The 8341-nt window shown below is 32.4% G+C and overlaps 1 long non-coding RNA gene across 1 annotated transcript; it reads left to right on the plus strand.

Moving 5' to 3' along the window:
* The first annotated feature begins 6950 nt into the window (after window positions 1-6950).
* On the plus strand, window positions 6951-7765 carry LOC131940940 (uncharacterized). Its single transcript, XR_009386597.1, has 3 exons — window positions 6951-7024; window positions 7410-7447; window positions 7706-7765. It is a non-coding gene; the product is annotated as an uncharacterized LOC131940940 (long non-coding RNA).
* The last annotated feature ends 576 nt before the right edge of the window (window positions 7766-8341 follow it).

The following is an 8341-nucleotide window of genomic DNA, read 5'->3' on the forward strand; positions in this document are numbered from 1 at the left end:
CTGAGTATCTAACACTGTAACAGCTTACAAATGTATTACTGGGCACTATGATATAATAAATATAGTAATATACTCACTAAATATTACTAAATAAATAGAAGAATGAGACGATATTTCAAGTCGTCCCTGAATCCCGGACAGAACGTCCCCCCGGCCTGGCCTCAACCAACCGGCGGCCTTAGTGCGCATGCGCAGAAAATGGTACCAACGGATTGGCCAGGATAGCTCAGGCCAACAGTCTACAGTATGGCACATGGGTGTGTGATTTTGGTAACGTAGGCATTTTCTTATGGTGCTTTATTGATTCTATTTTACTTTTTTTTCAAAATAGAATTTGCTTATTTGTCTATGACAGTAACGAGTAACTTGGGTATTTAGTTTTTAGGGTAATATATCGCTTTATGTACGTAAAATCGGCCGAGGCTAGATCTAGTAATGTAAAAAGAAGGTGCCTCATTAAATTTTAGGGTAATCTATCGTTTTGGGTACGTAAAATCGCCCGCGACTAGTAATGTGAAAAACAGGTGACTATTTACATTTTAATAATTATTTCACATTTTGAGGAGGATTTATGTTTTTTAAAATACAAAAATATTTCCTTGTTCCATTTATGTACCTGTTTTTAAACAATTGAATTAAAACTTTTCCGTAATAAATGAAGACTAGCGATGTTTCCAACATATGCAACCATGCTCATTTACTATAGCAGCCATCTTGTTTAAGTTTGTTTTTTATTAGCTAATAGCGCGCGATTCAGGGGGAAGCCACTCTATTTTACAAATGGCTGCTGTTTATATGGTAAATCTTGCTCTCAGACACTGCTGTTTAAAGTTAATTTCTGGCCTATATCGATATATTTAGCCATTGATTTAGGTTTATTATTCATTTATCTATAATATTTGACACAAATATTATATGACAATATACTTCTATTAAAGCCTTGACAATGAGGTAACGTTTTCGTACATTAATAGCCGCGGGCGATTTTACGTACCCAAAACGATAGATTACCAATTTTAGTAATTATTAAAATTATTTCACATTTTAAGGAAGATTTATGTTTTGAAAGTTACCAAAGTGTTTCAAAGTTTCATTCATGTACCTGTTTTTAAACAATTGTATTAAAACTTTTTAGTAATAAATAAAGACTAGCGATATTTTCACCCGATGCAACCAAGCTCATTTACTTCAGCAGCCATCTTCAAGTTTTTTTGGTAAACTTATGGCTGCTGTTTATATAGCAAACATTGGTCACAAACACTGCTGTTTAAAGTTAATGTCTGACCTATATTGATATATTTAGCCATTTATTATTCAATTATCTATAGTTTGACACAAATATATCACAATTTACTTTTAAAGCCTTAACAAAGAGGCCACGTTTTCGGACATAACTAGCCTCGTCTGATTTTACGTAGGCCTACCTAAATCGATAGATTACCGTTTTTAGAATCTCGAGAGTCTAGACCTTGTTTGAGAAGTTGTAGTTCCAACAACATGGTGGTATGATTGTCTGGGTTGAGTCATGTACCATTGGGTTATAAGTATGTTTTGTCACTTTTAAATTTTTTTTGTAGTATTTGCCTTATTTATAAAATTTAGTTCCACTTTTTTTTTGTTTAATAAATTTTATAATTTGTTAATTTTTTTTGTTTTATTTTAGTTTAACTAAGGTTAAAAAGTAGAGATACTCGTAAAATTTTAATTATTATTTTATTTAAATAATACCAATGAAAACTATAAATCTTTCTCCAACCGGGCACTATATTTGATGGTTCTAGCTCATTTGGTGCTAAAATACAGGATTTTAATTATTGGACTTCACAGTTTAGCTGGGACAGCTTTTTCCGTGACAACTATTTTTAGATCTGGTCCACAAGGTTGACAGGAGAGCGACCGTGCATGTTCGTAAGGATCAAGTGAGGGAGTGGGGGGAGTGCGTTATGTGTCAATAAAACATAATCGAAAGGATACTCGTAACTTGGTTATGTAAAGTAATTACTATTTTTAATATAGGCTAATGAATGATAAAAAAATAATCACGTTTTAAATGTTTAAGAATATATAGTATAGATTTAAATATTTATGCATGTTTCATTCAGCTTTGATTAATTCGTGTGTTTTAGCAATGTTTAATCAGGGTAATTTATAAAAGATAGCGATGTCATTTTAAAATGAATGTAACCCTCCTCCCTCACTGGACTTTGGACCGGTGTGCAGTGTTTCTTCCAGGCTTCTCCTCGGGACGGGGAGGGGGCGAGTTATCTTTTTAACACTGTAATAGCATTAAAATTGATCAAGTTAGCGAGAAATGCATTCTAACCAGCGTCACGGGCAATGCGCGTGACAGACATCTCGCTCGCGTAGAAAGGTTAGCCTATCAAATACAATTTATCAGGCCTATAAAATAAAAAGAGGCCAATCGCATTAAAATGATCGCACGTGAGCGAAGATAGGCCCTGTGGGCAAATTACAAACATCGCCAGCCCGCCTGCGTTCTTTTGTCAACCAGCGAGAGAAAACTCACAGCACAGTGTGAGCATGCGCTAAAGCTAGTCCAAGTACTTTCTTATCCCAAGTTATAATTAGTATTGTAGGCATATATTAATATAAAGTTCAAATTAAATGTATTTAATTAAGATGTGTGTCTATTTGATTTTTCAAATGTCAGCGCATTAAAAGCGATCACCCGAGAGCGAGAATTAGGCCTATGCCTATAAAACATCGACACAGGCCAAGTGTGACACGACTCGCTCGCTCGCGCTGGTTTGTCAGCGAGAGAAGCATCGCTGCAACGCAGGCACAGCACACACATGTCCTAGTCCATGCGTACTTGGTTTACTAAGTACTAATTAGTAATGTAAGCCTAGACACAACGCTAAAATCATTTAATTTATTAGACCTCTTAAATCTTCATAATCTCTCTCTCTCTCTCTCTAGATATATATATATATATATATATATATATATATATATATATATATATATATATATATATATATATATATATATATATATATATATATAGGGGCGTAGCAAGGGGGGGGGGGTGGTGCGGAACGCACCGGGTGACACCATTTAAGGGGGTGACACCAAGGCAAAAAATAGCAAAATATATAGAAAAAAACTTGACGGGGGGGGGGGGGGTGCAAATCGAAAGTTTGAGGGGGGGGGGGGGTGCCTAATTAAAATTTATGAAGTCAAAAAAAATTAACAAAAATTAATTAAGCTAAATTAATTAACAAAAACAATAAATAATTAGGCCTAAATAAGCACACAAAGCCCAATTCTCACATATTTCAGGGATCAACACAAAATAAAAAAAAACACAAAATAATAGATCGTTTTGGTTTAGGGCTTTTAGAGTCATAGATCAACGCCTGGTGAAAGATCCTTAATTAGGCTTAATTAGCGTAATTACGCTAGCAAAATAGGCCGGTAATGAGTGTCAAGCGAAAAACAATTATAAAACAATTATATAAGCAGCGACAGAGGATACTACTGTACAGCTTCCGTATCAATAGCGATGACGTCACTAACAAAAATATTGTTTGAGTTACATTTTTGAGATTCCTTTTTTACTTTCTCGTATATACGAAGTATATAGAAAGTCTTGTAATCGTGCACAAAAATCACATTAAATTTGGACAGTTTTTCTTATTTTCATCGGGCAAAAATTATAAATCCAGATATATCAAAATTTTGGCGTTTTTATGCGTAATGGATTCGGAAAAACTGGATTATCCAATTCTGTCTATATGTCTGTGTGTCTGTGTATAAACACGATAACTTGAATACCGTTACATCTAGGTTGATGAAATTTAACATATATGTATTATATCAAAATCGTAGATAAGTATCAACTTTTGAGCGATTTCCGATAACCGGAAGTGGAACTTTTTCTACTTTGAATTTTTCAAAAGCCTATAACTTGAGTACTATTTCAGAAGGATAAATGAAATTTCACATGTAATTAAAAGATCTAATTCTCTGCCTTCTGTCAAATTTTGAGTAATTTCCGTTGACCAGAAGTAATAAGTTTCGCTATTTCCGATTTCTCAAAAAACGCATGTGAATTTATAAAGTACTAATAATATCCCGCACTATTTTGCACATTTTATATGACGTTCACTTGGTGTGCAATTCTTTTTTCTACTAGATTTTATTCTATTTCAAAAAGTTTAAGTATTTAAAATGAATTAAAAGTCATGTCTATATCCCGAGTTGCCATTCCCTGTTGTTTCATATAAGAATATTCGAGAAAGCTTAGGGGAGATCACTCCCGGTTTATTTCAAAATGAGTACAGAATATTTACAATTCTAATTCAGTAACATATCAATGGACACCAGCGAGAAAAGTCTCAAAGGTATTTGAGAGGTGTATAAATTCATTTAAAAATCATGCACAGCGCAGTTACAATTAATATGGTTATAAAATCCTGTCTATCTGGTTTTTTTCGGACTTTACTAAAGATTGGATGTATTTGATGATTATAATATGTTCGGTAACTAAATAAAAATTAAAAAAAAAAGCAAAAACAATTTGGTTTTTACGTGTAATGGCGACATAAACAATGGCATCCTGCTATTGGATAGGCCGCCATTGATTTTATTGTACACATTGTAAGCTAAAAATAGAAAACTAGGTCATGGGGTTTTAAATTTGCATTGTTATTTAAAAACTTGATCTGCAAAGTTTTGTAAACAAATAGTTATCGATCACTAAGTTACTGTACAGCCAATCAATATTTGTCTTACGAAAGTGAAACATCCGGTTATAACTTAGGCTTGATGAAAATAAATAGAAATGTAGCCTTAAACTCAACAAATTATTTTCAAGTTCTCTGGATTTGCAACTTTTATAGCATTTATTATAAAAAATATAAAATTTCTAAATTAATTTTAGGCTTAAGTTTTTATTTTTTATTTTTTTTTACGGTCTAAATCTAAAAAGCACGTTTTTATTCCATGTCAACAACATTGGGGACGGAATCTCGTCATCTCGCTCGTCTCCATTTAATAAAACCCTACCTAGCAGTGCAATTTAGGAACCTTACAGATCGATATTTTAAGTTTTTAAACAACTTAAACTTTACCCATGTTTACGTTTGACCTTCATTGTCGGAAGTAATTTTTTTTTCTGTCAAATTAGCTTTGTCATCTTCAAATGGCATAAGATACGCTTTAAAACCTTGTATTTAAAAATATATTCCTAATATTAGTTACTTCAACCGTTAAGCAGAATTTCCTAAAACATGCGTCCGGCTAAGACGCCATGTTGTTGTTAGAAACCAGCCATTCCCTTTAGTTAGTGAGGCAGTTTAAGGTATTCATGGCTTATTGGCCATGGTGAACCCAATACATGGGAGAACTGTAATAATTATGATACTACAGGTTGATGGGGTTCTCAAGCAAGAGTTAACCTGTGCGTGAACACATGTAGTGATTTATACATACATAGTGATTCGTACACTATTAAGGACCACTGGAATCTGGATAGAGACAGTCTGACATTGTAATCAGACATCCTAATTATGAGAAAGAATCAGGACAGAAAGGTAAATCAGCTTAGTAATGCTACTTGAAAGTTGAAACTGGGTAATGTATCGATCAAACTGAGATTGGGGTGGGTGTTCTACAGGCTGTGACTCTAAAAGTAAGGTGTAAAGGCATAAACCGAGTTGAGTAAACAACCAATTCAGAAGAAAAATATACATCAACAGTCTGACTTATTGATCATGTGGTCTCTCTGAATAAAATATTACTTCGGTACATGAATGAAGAAATAATACAACCGATATGAGAGACCCTGGCAATGAAGAAAAACATTTTAGTTGAATATCAATTCAGTTCTGTTCACGTTATTGTTTCAAAGGCAGCATTTTCTATTAACAGATTTAGCAACCTTCTGGCTCATTTTCCATTTGAATACAATTACACTAAGTTAATCCATCAGGCTCATGTTATATTTGCTTGATTTTAGAGGTGAGAGTAGATACATAAATAAAAACCAAGCAACTCCAATAAGTAAGGAATAAAAATATTTTGGTCATGTGACACCAAAAAGGTGCCCATATTTTGTCAAAGAAAACTAAAGTTCCATGCCAGCAAAAGAAAATGTACAGCTATTTTAATTTTATAAAAATTGATTACTTGAATACTGTTTGATATTTGTGTTACTTAATTTTTTTAAATACCTTCCGATTGTTAATTTATAGTTAAACTATCAACATGAAACACAATAACTTAACCAACAGTGAGTAAAAACAAATGTTTAGAAGCCAGTTTATAAGTTCTAAATATTTTATTAAAATTCAAAATTGTATTACACCCAGTTGCCAGGGACCGTAAAAAAAATTTCAAATCACGATAACAAATTTTCCGCACATTATTTAAATTTACAACCTCCAATGTTTTCATCATAACCACCTTATGTGGATGTGAATGAGTCTGAGAAACATTTATAAAATGAGACTCGAGATATGAGCAGAATTTAGCGTCTCTGGGTGGATTACACCCAGTCGCCGGAGAAAGGGTAGGCGTGTTATTGCTCTCTCAGTTTGGCTATTAAAATGAATATTTAGGGGCCCTATTAGGTAATTTACAAAAGCGTTTAGGCCCCACTATTCGAGTATTTAAAGAAGAGTATTAAGTCATGAATGAAGTTTGAAAGTTTCATCTTTTATTTTTATTTTTCTACAAAAGTTGAAGAGTTCCGGTTAGGCTGCTGTTCGCAAAGGGTGGTAGGATTTGAGTATTATTGGAGGTATTATTGAGCTGGGTTTGTGGTTAAATATTGTTAAATCTCTGATATTTAATGGAATACCTACTTGTATAAGTAAAAAATATTGCATTTTTTACGCTATCTCAAGTTTAATTGCTTGACTTTATAATACCGTTAAAAGTTAATAAGATTCCGGTATTTTATCTACTCTTAATTGTTTGCTTTTAGATGTTGAAGTTTTGACACCTGATGTGTGTTGAAATACCATACCTTTCAAACAGAAAAGAGATTGTATTTAAGGTAAACGCTAAAATTTTGTTAATTGTGTAAATAATCTAATCTATATTTATTCAATTTTTTAAAAAGGGGTCAACGATTTATAATTTCATTTACTTTAATATTTAAACTCAATTTTTCATCCTATCTATTTAAACTTTAAACCGACTCAATAAGGCCTTACATAACTTACCTGATAATATAATTTATATTACAAATATTAGCAACGATTGTGAATTTCTTTTATCACCATACTCCAATTTATACAATTGTATAAAAGTATAAGTTAATTGTTTTATATTTTACATGTTTTAAATTAACCAATGTTATTTTTCCGTGTTTATTTTCGAAAAGTCAAGTTCTGACACATATCTGTTAATGCTCTCAACATTTCTTAAAAAATATGTAGGTGCGTGTAATAAAGGTTCAATTAGGAGCCACCACGAAGTAAGTGTTGAAAACATTAAACAATTAAATTTTGTATTGGTTTGATAAGAACGACCACGGTTTGTTTAACATTTTGCTCTAAAATACTTAACAAATATAACTGATGCTATAAAACATACATAAAAATATAAAGTTATAACCAATTCACTAGTTTTAACAATTTAAATTTTCTATATTATAATTAAAAATCAAATTAATAAAAGAATTAAGAAGTTTAGATAATGTTTCATACCAATGATTCATATTTATATTAAGCAGCATTGGCCATGAGCAACTCATACAGCAAGCAAGAAATCAATCAGGAGCCACCAAGTTCAGGAGTAGTATATTAGGTCACTTTTGATTATTATTTTTGGCGGAGCAGGGGATGGGGAGGAACAATGACATATAGTAAAATACTCGGGAGCAGGGAAGGGTGAAGGTACAATGACATATAGCAAAATACTCCCAGCCTGGCGCATCGGGATGGGGAGGGTGGGTGAGCAGGATGCGCTGCAGGTACAACGACATATAGTAAAATACTACGCCAACTGGGGTTGGCGGAGCAGGAGCGTGAGTCACCTTTTGGTGACCTTGTGACGTAATCATTGACCTTGTGACGTAATTAGTGACTTTGTGACGTAATCATTGACCTAGTTACGTAATTTTAATGCGTTTTTTTTTAATTAGTTTGTTTATATTGTGTAATTTTTATTGACGAGTTACGTAATAGGATTATTTGTTTGTATTTTTATTTTGTTTATTTTTAATAAGTTTAATTAATTTGATTTTTATTTAAATTTGATTTTTTAATTAGTTTAATTTTTTAAATTTTAATTTTGTAATTTTAATTTCTTATTTTTATTAATTTTTATTAACGAGTTACGTAATTTGCTTATTTGTTTGAAATTCATT

The sequence above is a fragment of the Physella acuta genome, unplaced genomic scaffold, assembly GCF_028476545.2.
Source record: "Physella acuta isolate Inbredline_101_S28 unplaced genomic scaffold, ASM2847654v3 ptg000335l, whole genome shotgun sequence".
NCBI lineage: Eukaryota > Metazoa > Mollusca > Gastropoda > Physidae > Physella > Physella acuta.